This window comes from Numenius arquata, chromosome 24, assembly GCF_964106895.1.
Source record: "Numenius arquata chromosome 24, bNumArq3.hap1.1, whole genome shotgun sequence".
Lineage (NCBI taxonomy): Eukaryota > Metazoa > Chordata > Aves > Charadriiformes > Scolopacidae > Numenius > Numenius arquata.
Genome location: NC_133599.1, coordinates 692,545 through 705,004, shown reverse-complemented (window position 1 = coordinate 705,004; position 12,460 = coordinate 692,545).

Sequence of the window (12,460 nt, the reverse complement as noted above, 5' to 3'; positions counted from 1 at the left end):
TCATCACCACATCTCACATTAGTAGGTCAGAGCATGCAACAGCTTCTTGCCATTAACTGTAGAGCTCCCTGAGCTCCTGCGTGAGCTGCTCTGCTGCTAGCACTGAGCTGCCCGGGTAAGAATACTCCTCTGTTTGCAGCTTTCTGTCCCTCTGCCTCCTTGCAGAGCCCTCCTTGCTCTCTTCCCCAGTAGGACCTGCGTGTGTTTGTGCCCTGGGGTGGGCTGCAGCTCCCCCCACCCCCCCCAGCACCTCGCTGCTCCTCCGGCACCGCCGCTCTCCATCACCCCTTGATCCCGCCGGGGCTGGGCTCTGCCTGGGGATGCCCAGCGCTGCTCCCCCTGCAGCCAGGGATGGTGGGGAGCTGCAGGGAGCCGAGGAGGCGCTGGATGGCGACACAGGCTGCGGCACGGCCCCGGGAACTGGCCGGTCCACCCTGGCTGTGCCCGGCCGGTGAGGGGTGGACACCCTGCTGGGGAGGGGGCTGTGACCGCCAACACCAGGAGTGAGCCCTTTAGCCACCCTCCTGCCCTCTCTTGTGAGGGGCGGCAAGGATGGATGGTCCAGCTGCCTCGGAAATGGTCAAATACAAATGATTCTAGAATTCCCTGGCTCTTTCAGCCTGGGGCAGGTCTCTATTAGCCCCCTCTCTGGGCTTTATCACAGTCTGGCTGGATTTGCAGCCCTGGCACATGCACAGGTTACGCAGCTTCACCTATTTCTGGCACTGGCTCCCCATCTTTTTCCTCATTGCCCTCTGGTGCCTTCTGGCTGTGTGTGTGCTCTGGCAGCCTGGACCCCCAAGGGGCTCTGAGGCTGCCCCAGCATGGCTGGGAGCTGTGGTGGGCAGGGGAGCAGTGGCCAGGGGCCAACTGGGAGCAGCTGTGCCAGCCCAGAGGCCAGCATCCCCCCAGTCCCCCTCCTGCAGCCCTGGGACCTCTCTCTTTACTCCGGCTGCCTTCCCTCTTATGGTATCTCTGTCCTGCTGCTGGTCACACAAGGGAGGGGGGTGTCTCAAACATTATGAGTGCAATATCCTTTGTGTTATTAAGGTTGCAAATCACCAGATTCTCTCGGGGATGTGTCCCTCCTCTGTAGGGCTGCCAATCCGCCCTGTGCTGCTGAGTCACCAGGATGCTTTCCTTGGAAAGAAGGAAATGGCAGTTTCCAAAACGACTTCTGTGTAAGGCTGATCCTGTGTCGTATTTGTTGTTTCCGTTATGCGAAGCACTGCGCAGAAAGAATGGGCTGACACAAAAACACGCTGCGAGGATGGTCCCTGAAACAATGCAATGCTAGTAACTGTTTTCCAAGAAAGAGGGTTACACTTCCTCCTATTCATCCCACCTGCCGGATCAGTGTGAAGCTTCCTCCTCGTCTTCAACTCTGGTGTTCCCCTTCCCAAGGCTGCCTGGCACTGGGCCTGAGCGTGTGCCTGGGGACGCAGTCACAGACTGAGCCAGGCCATCAGCTTGGGGAGGCAAACGCCACTAAGTGGCCTCTTTGGCTGTCACTGACTCTGCCCTTTGCCCTTCCCAACCCTGCAGGGGTTCCTGCCTGGGATGCCTGTACTTTTCCTGTCTCCCTGTGTTTTCCTGCCTCCCTGATTGGTCAATCTGGTCAAAACCACGACACTGTGTCCTTAAGTGTCTCTTCCTGCCCGAGCATGGGGCCAGGCACTCGCCCTCCATTGGAATGGCTTCAGGTGAGCTTTCAGTGCTTTACCTGGTAGACCTGTTGTCCTGTGTGATTCCTACCAAAGCCACCACCTTTTGGCTTCCAAACTCAGCTCTGGAGGCACTTCTTCACTGCACTGAGCTGTTTTTAGCAAAATTAAATTGGAACTATTCCCCTCAAGCGGGTGCAAACCTGGGGAGACTTTCTCCTGCAGCCTCCAGAGCTGTTGGGGTTGCTCAGGCTGATCTAAACCCCAGGTTTCCCTGTAGCTCAGCATCGTTTGAGGATTTCTGCTGGACCCGGCAGTGGCTTTTCCTTCCCCTCTTCAGCTGGGTGCCTCCTGCCCCACAGCTCCAGCATGAGCTCTTGAATGGTCCTCTCGCTCCTGAATCTCTGAGGGTTTGCCTGTGCAGAACAGAGGGGATGTGAGGTTATCACATCTTCTCTGCTTCTGGAAAAAGCTTAAATTATGCTATTTTGCCTAATTTCTTGTGCAACTGCTTAGCATTAAAAAAAAACGTTTCTAAGTTTTGTCGTTCACCCATGTTGCTGAGCCCCAAAGGAGTAGGATGAAGCCAGGGATATTTCTTTGTGAAAGAATGACATGTTGGTGGCATTTAAGCCAGAACAGAAGTAAATTAAACATCTAGATCATAAAAGTACCAGAGGATGTTTTAAAATAGGCTCTTTGCAGCAGTGCATTAGTTGACTGCACAGCTTTACTGTGTAATGAGCAATATATTAATTTATAATTAGTGTAATACAGTGAAGCTCAGCAAATAGCTCTGTGCACTCTGGATAATTCATCAGCAGAAGAAGCAGCTCTTAATGGTTTCCAAGGTTTGCCTGTCCCCTGTAATTGGGAAGTTCAGAATTTATTGTTATTTCTTTTAAGGAATAATTTGATTGCAACCACACGTCTTTATTCCGTGCCTGTTCCTGCTCGGGTGCAGAAAAGCCTTTGGAGCATTGCAGCTCGGGGGATGTGACCCCTCTGCAGGTTGTTGGGGTCGGTGTTTCTCAGAGCAGATGTCCTGGTGTTGGCACGTGTTTCCTGCTGCAGAGCGGGGGTCAGCAGTGTCACCCAAACACTTGATACTTTGGTAGGACCCACTGTCCTACCAAAACTGCCTCATCCCTCTTGCATCGCCCAAGGGATTCTCATGCGAAATTCTGCTCTCAGAGGCTTCATGAATTCTCATATAACATCACCTGACAGTAGAAATGTAGAATGATGATAAAAAATGTGTGATAATAAGGTTCATTGGAATTTATGGAGCCCTTGGGGATTTTATTTTTCAGTTTGGAAGCTCAGCCCCACATCCCAGAGGATGCAGGGACCCAGAGTGGGACTTGTCCCTGACTATGCGGCTGTGCCTGGGCTCCCCAGGGATCCCCCTCCTGTACCACGGTGTTGTCAGGCTGGGAATCTGCACCGAGATTCCCTGCCGTCAGCAAAGTCTCAAAAAAGAGGACAAAATCCTGAGCTCCGGGTACTCGGTGCTGAGGCAGCCTGGAGGCACCAGGGCCTTGTCAGAGGAGGGGGAAAAATAAACTTGAATCTTAATGCAGTGACCCACTGAAAACGGGGTGGGACAAAGCTTCCTCGGGAATAACAGTGTCAGGAGCTCTGCCTTTTCCAACTTTAATAAAATAATTTGTGCACCTCTGCCTGTTTGCAGCTGCAGAGAAGGTGATTGCACTGAGGATGTAGAGTCTTCTGGAGCACCCATCTGCCTCGGCATAACCATCTAACCCAAGCCCTTGTCAAAAACCCTGGAAAAAAAGTGTGTTGGTCATCTAGAGCCCATCGGGAGGGTACAGAAGGGTTCTGGGTGTGTCGACAGCCGTCTGGTCTAAGGCGAAATGATTTCCTACATGGTAGCAGGCATGCTCATCACTAGGATTTTCTAGTGCAGGTCCTTTCCTTGGCAAACCTGTTTTGTTACAGATACTAAGAACTTCCCCCCCCTTGTCAAACAAGACGTCAGTGGGGAGGAGGAATTACCGTGTTCACTTCCAGCAGAACTCAAATGAAATCAGTTTTACTGAAGTCTTAATTCTTCCCCTGCACTGAAATGCTGTGATCTGGAAAACAGCAAGTTTGTATTTCTGTGCCATTGCATCAATAAAGAACTTGATTTTGCAGGCTCCCTTATTGAATAATCTGGCCTAATTTAATTGGAATTTGGCTGGTGTGAAAGGTATTTCTGATTGTGTTTGCTCTTGATTGTTTCCATTAAAACTTTGTGATCTGAAAAGTAGTATGTTTGTATTTACTTATCATAGCAATAAAACCTGAATTGGCAGAGACTCTGTCAATTTACCTGATGAATATAAACAGCAGATTTAATTTAGTTTCATATTGATTTTTGCCATTATTATTAAAACCCTCTCATCTGATGAATGAGATGCTTGTATTTCCTTAATATCTTATGACTGGGGTTTTGGTTAATCTTGTAGAGCTTTTCCCTTTTCTTTTGAGTAACCAAGTCTAATTAAATGGAATCTTACATAAGGCAATTCTCCCTCTAAAAAGGGGGAACAAGAACTCAGGTCACTTGGATAAAATAGCAAAGAAACCTGTTCTTATTGTGGGCCAGTACTTTCCAAACTGCCCACGTGTGGTTTGTCTGAGGAGCTGCCATTGATCCGTAACTCAGACTGGTCTTGGAAATCGTTCAGGGCTTCCAGCTGAGCAGCGGCTCGAAAGGTCCAGGAGTAAACTGTGAGCTGTCTTCAAAAAACAAAAGCTTTCATCGATAGGCAAACAGTTTTGAGTAAAGAAAAGAAAATGAGTTATGTGTAATTCCAGCCTCCCGTGGCAGCTGTCCTGAGGCTGTGGGACTAACTCCTGGCAGCAACTGTGAGAATCCAACCCTCGCTTTTGCTGTTTGTTGGCATTTCACAGCCTGTTGCAGCAGCACCTGCAGAGCCATGTCCTGCGGTGCCCCCGGGAGGGTATGGGGGGGTGTTGCTGGCCCAGCCTAGAGCTGCTCTGGGGAAACCACCATCCCCAGGTGGGTGTCAGGGCCCCGTGTTGGGCTTAGGAGTCTCCTGCAGAGCTGGATCCAGGTCGGTACCAATATTTTGGCAGTTCTTGCATCCAGGAAAACTATGGGCTTTGGAGGGTTGAGACTGAAGGCAGGCTCCCGCGTGCTGCTGGAGTGGGGCCAGTTGCCTGTCCGTCCGTCTGTCCCCACACCATACGCTACTGCTCGTTGGGGCCATCGCGCCTTTTTTTTTGGGGGGGGGGAGGGAGTCGTTGTTCAGGTAAATTAACTGCCTGACCAGTCCTCCCTACTGGCTACATTAACGAGCACCGGGGCTAATTGGGGTGGGGTAGCGTTCCTCCAGGCGGGCCGGGTCGGTGCGGGGCCGGGAGCCAGCCCGGGATCGCGGCGCCGGTGCGGGTCCCGGGGCGGCGGGCGGCAGGCGGCGCTGCGCCCCTTCTCCGCACCGGCCCCGCGCCCGCCGCCCCCGCCCAGCCCCGCACCGAGCCCAGCCGAGCGCTGCCGGCGCCGCCCGGCGATGCCAGCGGCCCCCGGCCGCAGCGGCCCGCGGACGCGGCGCTGACCCGGCGGACGGACGGACGGACGGACGGACGGAGGGCGGCCATGGGCAGCGGCGGCCCCGGCCCGCGCGGACGGCACCGGCAGGTACGGAAAGTTTGGGGCGGGAGGGGTGGGACGGGACCCCCGGTGCCGAGCGCGGCGCAGCGGCGGCGCCGTCGGGGCCCCTGCCCGGCCCCGGTTCCGCTGCGGGCAGGGCCGTTACCCGCCGGGGCGGGGGGAGCCGCCGGGCTCGCCGTGCCCGCGGGCGGCGGCAGCACCGCTCCAGGGCTCCGCAGCGGGATGCGCTCCCGGCCCGGCCCGGCCGCCTCTCAGCCGACGCGTCCCGGTCCCGTGTGGCCCCCCGAGCTCCGGCGCTGCGGGGTGGGGGGGGCTCGGGCGGGTCTTTGCGGGAAGTTTCTCCGTGCCGGCTCCTGCCGTGGGCCCGGTTACAGGTGACTCCGAAAGATGCCGTCCCCTCCGGCTCCTCGGAGGTCCCCCTGCGATGGGGGGGACGATGCCGGCGGGAGCGGGGTCTGTCGGGGTCCTGCTGCGGGGGTGAGCTCTGGCCGGGGGAGCGGTTTACCCTTGGTGACACGGTTCTGCCGGCCCTGAGAAGCCGCTTGCGGTTTGGGGAGGCGAAGCGCTGCGGGAGGGCGCCGAGGCTCCAGCAGCTGCAAACGCCTCTTCACCCTGGGAGGGGAAACCAGGACCGAGCGTCGCTTGCCTTCGGTGCAAGCTGGTCCCTGCAGCCATAGCTTCAGGCAGGATGGGATGGGGTGGGATGTGGGCTTCAGTCTTCCTCTACTTCGTTCTTCTCTGCTGTAACTCCTTCGGCTGCGGTGGGCTTGCTTCTGGGCGATGCAAGTGGGGCAGGGGCGCTGGGGTCCTGCTGCGTCGTGGGGTGGCTCGAGGGGCGCAGGGCGGGGGGCAGCTTGCACGGGCCGGGTGTTCCCCTCACCTGCGAGGGGAGGCTCAGTGGTCCGGGGGAGAGCATCAGTTGTACCAGTCCCGTTGTGGAGACAGGCAGGAGCGGATCCATGCCGTGGTGTTGGGCAGGGAGCGGGAGTCCCCTCCTCCTGCCTCTTAGCCATCCCTTTTGATGCAGTGTGAGGCTTGGGGGGCTACACAGTGTGCAGGTGCCCTTGTCCTGGGAGTTTGTCTGTGCTGGGACACCCGCACCCTCGCAAAGAGCCTGCTCAGGTGAGGTGGTGTATATCCTGGGAAAATGATTTTTGAGCTGTCAAGTCCTCTGCTTTTCTCCACTGACAAGACTGACTGAGCTGCTGTTGACCTTGGGTTTCAACACCCCTCATGAGTGGCCACGCTCTGCCAGAGAGAGGTTCCTGGTGCTGGATAAGTCTGAGGCTCAAGCTGTCAGCAGAGCTGACCTTCAAAATGCCAGCGGCTGCGGGGCAGTGGGATTTGCCAAGTGAGAGAGCGGGAACAGGCCCAGGTTGGGTGGAATTAGAGTTAAAAACTCTCCTGCTCACCTTGGCTGGGAAGGAAATGCTGCAGACGCTGAAGGAATGAGCAAGGAGCTGGAAATAAATCAGCGTAGAGAGGAGAGCACACTTGGGGGAAGGAGTCCTCTGCATTTTTGTGCTCCCCTGCTACCTCTTTGCCAGGTTGGAGGGCACATGCCTCATGCTGCCTTTGCCAGCACATCTGTGGGGCTGGGCCACTGTAAGTGTACCCGGAGAAAGAGCTAAAATGAAGTGTTCAAAAGGACTGAGCTCAGCCCGGGGCTCAGGCCAGGCTCCTCTGCGGCGGGGAGGAGCAGCACAGTGTTCGGAGCAGCGCGGAGCGTGGGAGGGCGCAGGAGTTACTGTGTGAAGCTCCCGACAGTGTGGGTCTGAGTGGGCATGCCAGTCTCCCGGGCACTGCCCCCAGCTCTGCGGCCGCAGTAGCTCTGGCTTCCCAGCTTTGCCTGTAATTGAGCATCCTCCGTGCTGCGGAGGGAGCTGGGATGTAGCAGATCTGCTGGCCTGCACCGATGAGCCTGAAGCTGTGCATATGGAGATTGTTGCTGTTGGTCTGTGCTCGGAGGACGGCAGCATCTTGCTGACCGGCCCCCCCAGGGACCCCCAGCCACATTCAGCCCTCACAGCCCATTCCCAGCACAGGCAGCAGCAGAGTGTCTCCAAGGTCCTGGGTGCAAACCCTGCAGCCGGTGCCTGTCGGAGCGTTTTTACGCCTGCCCTGGCTGGGGCATCCAGCGCTCAGCTGGTTTTCCAGCCTGGGGGAAACGGGAGATGCCCCCTCTGCCAAGCCTGCTCTTCTGCCTTTCCCCTCTCTTTGGCTGCTGGAGGCAGAGCCGTAGCGGAGCCTGTGCCGTGCCTTCCTGGGGGACTGTGGGGGTGTCTCCTTGCTTGTCAGGATCTTTCAAGGCGGTGTCAGCTTCTCGGGAGACTCGGCAGCCTCTCTGCGCTGCTGCCATCGCCTGTTGTGCAGCCCCCGGAGCTGTGCTTCGGGGCAAGGGAAGAACACGCTCCCTCTGGGCAGTGAGCACGGAGCAGGGCAGGGTGGTCCGGGGGTCAGCCACTGCTGTCACGAGGTTTGCCAGGTCACTGTGTGGCACGGCAGGGATGCGCAGGATGCTCTTGGGGCTGGGTGCGCAGCCAGTTCCCAGGTCCTGCACGGTGGTGTATTTGCTAAGATGGTCTGACTTTTTGCTTCAGGGAAGTATTGAAACAAAATCGCGCCGTCCAACGGGCAGCATAACATCCCCAGCCTCACGGGAAGGTCTCTGTGCCTGCCGGGCTCTGGCCGGGTTTCCTCTGTGCTCCATGGCGTGGGGCTGCCCAGCACTACGGACCCCTGGATCCTGCTCCATTGGGCCAAAGCCTCTTCCTGCACCAAAGGGAGGTGCCCAAGATCCAAGAAGTGCTGAAACAGCAGGAATGTGAAAATAGCTTCTGGGACATCAGCGGAACTGTAGGGCCAGATGTGCACGAAGGTTGAGAGTGTTGGAGCTGCAGCTTGTGTCACTTGGCACAGAAAGCAGCCGAGGTGCCAGCTTCCCCCTCCTCGCTCTGATTCTTTTTTGGGTGGAATTCTGCTAACTGTCACTCTCCAGCTCACACGGACCTCTGCAAATGCTGCTCCGGACTGGCAGGACTCGGAGCATAATTTGGTGTGACAGAGAGTCCCTCATTAGCACCACGGGGCACCGGGCTGCGTTCCAGCGAGCTGTGACGGAGCAGTCCTGGCTGGAGGGCTGCAGTTCGACGTGTGGCTTTAACGAAGGAGGAGGAACAAGTCTGTAGATGCCGTGGCCGGGGTCTGGGAGGGCAGCAGGGAGCTGCTCCCACTGTGCCCAGGTGTCTGTGGGCTGGGGGAACCTCGGGGAGGCTGCGGTGGGGGAGACCACCTGTGCCCGTGGGGAGGAACGTGGGCCCGCGCAGAGGAACAGTCATCTCCTGCCACGCTGGCTACGGCTGAGGCTCATCTTCAGAGAGATTTGGGCACTTTGTGGTTACTCCAGGTCCCAGCTCAGGCCCAGAAGGCGGAAAGCAGCCAACAAAAACTGTTAATCAAAAATACCACAGAAATTCCAAACAGAACGTAACAGAAGAGAGAATTCTGATATTTTCAATCAAAATTAAGTGCTTTGACGTGCCAGAACACCGCTCTTCGTTTCAAAATGACACTCCAGGCTGAAAAATTTCAAGTCAGACCAAACATTTGTAGTTGGAGTCTCATGACGATGGAGGTTGATAACTGTCAAAATAGCAATTTCTGCGAAGCTGTGTTTTCCAATGGGAGTTTGTGCGTGAGTGGGAGCCCCGAGTGCCTGTGCGGCTCCGGGTGGGAGCATCGCTGAGATGGCCGCTGCCGGGGATGGAGCCTGTCACCTCCTGCTCCTCCCAACCCCGTCTGCTCCTCCGGCCGCCGGCTCGGCTCCTGCTGCTCGGCGCGGTGCCTTCCCTTCGGAGCGCGGCGCGGATGGCGCAGGCTGCATTATTGATAACCCCGTCATTTATTTATGCTTCCTTGGCCATAGCAAACAGCTCAGCCCTTCTCAGCTAAATATAGTTTGCACTGGGAGCGCATCCCTGTCCTGTGAGGGGTGGAGGTGCCCAGCGGTCTGCGGGCTTTTTGATCCAGCTGAGAGATTCAGGGATGTCTCCTGGAGACCCTGCATGGTACGGAGGGTCCCACGGGCAGGAGCTGGGGCTGGGCACCTCCGGAGGGGCTCTGGGTGGGCTGTGGGGCTCGGGGCTCGTGCCTGGGAGCCTGGGCATGCTCCTGCATGGAGAGGAAGCCGGAACAGCGGCTGGGAGAGCAGGGATGCTCAGTGCAGGCTGAGCCCCCGTGGGGCCTCGCTGCTCTCTGGAAGCTGCACAGGGTGTGTGTTGGGGACTCGTTGCCGCAGAAAATGTGGAGACTGGTGACAGCCCTGTGTCTGCTGCCCTCACATCTGGGCTGCCAGATGTGCCCCTTGCTGGGGCAGGACAGATGTGTACTGTGGAACATGTACGAGCCCAGCTGGGACACGGCTCCTCCCTGGCTCCCCTGGCTGGGGTGTGTGTATGGGTGTGTATGTGTGTGTTTGTACATGTCTGTGTACATATGTGTGTGTACATGTACACGTGTGCCACAGCGCTGGGTGCTGGCACAGGTGCTGCCCCTGGACTTACAGGAAGGGCTGAGCAGCTCCGAGAGGGGTGTTTACTGTTTCATTGAGGAAATAGTACACGTTTTAAGCTGCCACCAATATTTACACGACGGGCTGTGACATCTCCGAAGGGACGCTGGCGGTGCAGGCTGTTGTGTGAAAATCCCATGCTGAGGAAGCCTCTTGCAGAGCAGACGCTGCCGACAGCCCCGCTGCAGCACCGGGGATCGCCTGAGTACGGCTTTACAGGAGGGAGTCGGCGCAGTCTGGTCACGTCGGCTCATGCCCACTTCCAGGAGCGATGGTTTTCTTGCCCATGAAGCCGTCTGGGGCTGGTTCTGGGGATGGGGGGGCTCGGGGCTGCGCGGCTCCTGCAGTGTCCCCAGCACCAGGTGTACCCTGAGTCAGGTTGTGCTGCAGCAGGACCAGTCCTTGTCACCGCGCAGGCAGGATTGGAGCCAGGCTGGCGAGCAGGATGGCCATGTCGTCGTCCCCCCCCCCCCAACTACACTCCTGGCCAAGCTGGCTGTCCCGCAGTGTTAATTAGGAGTATTTTCTTACCTCTAAGTTCTATTCTGCCATAAAATATGTGGGTTTTGTCAGGATACCTTTCCTTTTTTTTTTTTTCTGGGCAAATGTCAGCATTTTTGGTGACATTTTCTGATATTTTTTTTTTCCAGCTGGGAGAATCAAAATGGAAAATATCCTTTTAAATCAGCATTTTGGAATGAAACATTTTTCATTTTGAAATGTCAGTTTAAAACAGAACAATTCATTTTTAAATGCTTCAAAACAATAAATGCCCTTTTACCACCTCAAATCGCTTTGTTTTGATTAAAAATGTCAGGGTTTTCTGTTCTGGCGCTTCATTATATGGGCACCTTTCACTGTCTCAGCCTGGTCCAGAGCAGGTAGGACTTTGGGAGATGGTTGGAAACTAAAGATTTCTTCTCCCAGCAGCCCCCGCTGGAATCCCGCGCTGCCTCGTTGTCTCCAGTGGGTGCAGGCGGGGGGGCCGGTGCATCGCAGCTCACCGGGACGGGGACCACGGGCACGAGCGTTGCCCGGGGCAGGGACAGCCCCGGCACCCCCTGCCTGGTCCTGGCAGCGCTCCCCAGCCCCGGCGTCGTTGCCGCTTGTCTTCATGGCCTCTCGTTAATAAATTATGACCCGGCACTGAGGTTTTATGGGGGACGTGGTTGTTTGCCCTGGACCCGGTTAGGTCTCAGCAGGCGCTGACCTGCCGGGAGGTTGTCACTTCACCAGGCAGATGCCGAGCGCAGACGTGGCTGTCAGAGCTGTCATCGCTCGAGCTGCTGCTGCCGAGCCCTGGAGCCACATCCTCCTGCGGGGCTGCGGCTGATAAATGGTACAGAGACCGTGTTTGGAGCAGTCGACAGTAAAACACCGAGTCCTGGGGGATTTAAATCTTTCCTTAAGGGCTCCAGATGACGCAAGACTCTGCTCATTCCCTGTGTGGTGTGGGAGGGGGTGCCAGCGTGGTGCTGGTGGTGGCACGTGGCCCTGGTGTGCACGGAGGTGCCGAGAGATGTTACTGGGAACTGGGTGTTCAGATGTAGTGGACACAGACTTGTGTCTGTGTGGTTTTATGAACTTTGCTGCTGCGCTGAGGGGAGAAGCAGCCCCCAAACGAGGCCTTGCTCTGGCACAGCGGGGTGCTGGTCCCGGTGCTGCCGGGGGCTCTGCGTGTCCATCACCAGCTGCCCCATTCCTCAGCTCCCCATCCAGTACCAGCTCCACCAAGCGGGAGGGTGGCCGGGCACTGGGACAGCCGGTGCTATGCATCCGTCCGTCTGTCTGTCAGTGAGTGGTTTGGCCAGTGCCCAGCCCGTGGGAGTCAAACGCTGGATGTCACTGCAAGGGACCTCGGTGACGCCAGGGCGATGACAGCACGTAACTGCGCAGGGAGCGGGTGATACCTGGGATGACTCACTGCGGGTTTACTCTGGCTCTTCCCACGCACCCTGGCTCTGTGTTTAGTGTTTGTGATCTGCGTTAATAATGTACTATAACGGCTGGGGTTTGTGCTCTCGGCAGTAAGGATGGGGAGCAACACCCTTGAAGTGGCTGGGGTCCTGCTGCCGTTATGGGGATGAGCGGGGTACCCGGGGCGGTTTGTGCGATGGTGGGGGGGCTGTGGGACCAGCCAAGACCCAGGATGTCCCCAGCCATCCCCAGGGGACCCGCACCCCCAGGTACTGACAGCCAGCATCGCTATCCGTGTTTCTCTATCTCCTTTCAGATGCGCTGATGTCCGCCCCTCGCAGAGTCCTGGCCCACCCGCGGCTGGCCGATGCGCAGGCGTTGGTGTGAAACCCCAGTAAGAGGTAACTCGCTCATCCGTGCTACTGCTGGTGTGATTTCTCTCTGTCCCACCGCGGTGGCCCATACTGCTGAAGAAGTCTGAGCCTGTCCTGGGCGCGTGTCCTGCCTCCCAGGGCCATGTCCCCGCAGCCGGGCCACCCCAGTCCCTGTGGCCACGCACGTTCAGGGATGTAGTGCTGCGTGTGGCAGCATCGATGTGTGGGGGCTGCTCCTTCCAACCCTCCTCAGCTCCTCATCCTTCACGTGTCTCTTCTTGTTTTTGGTAGA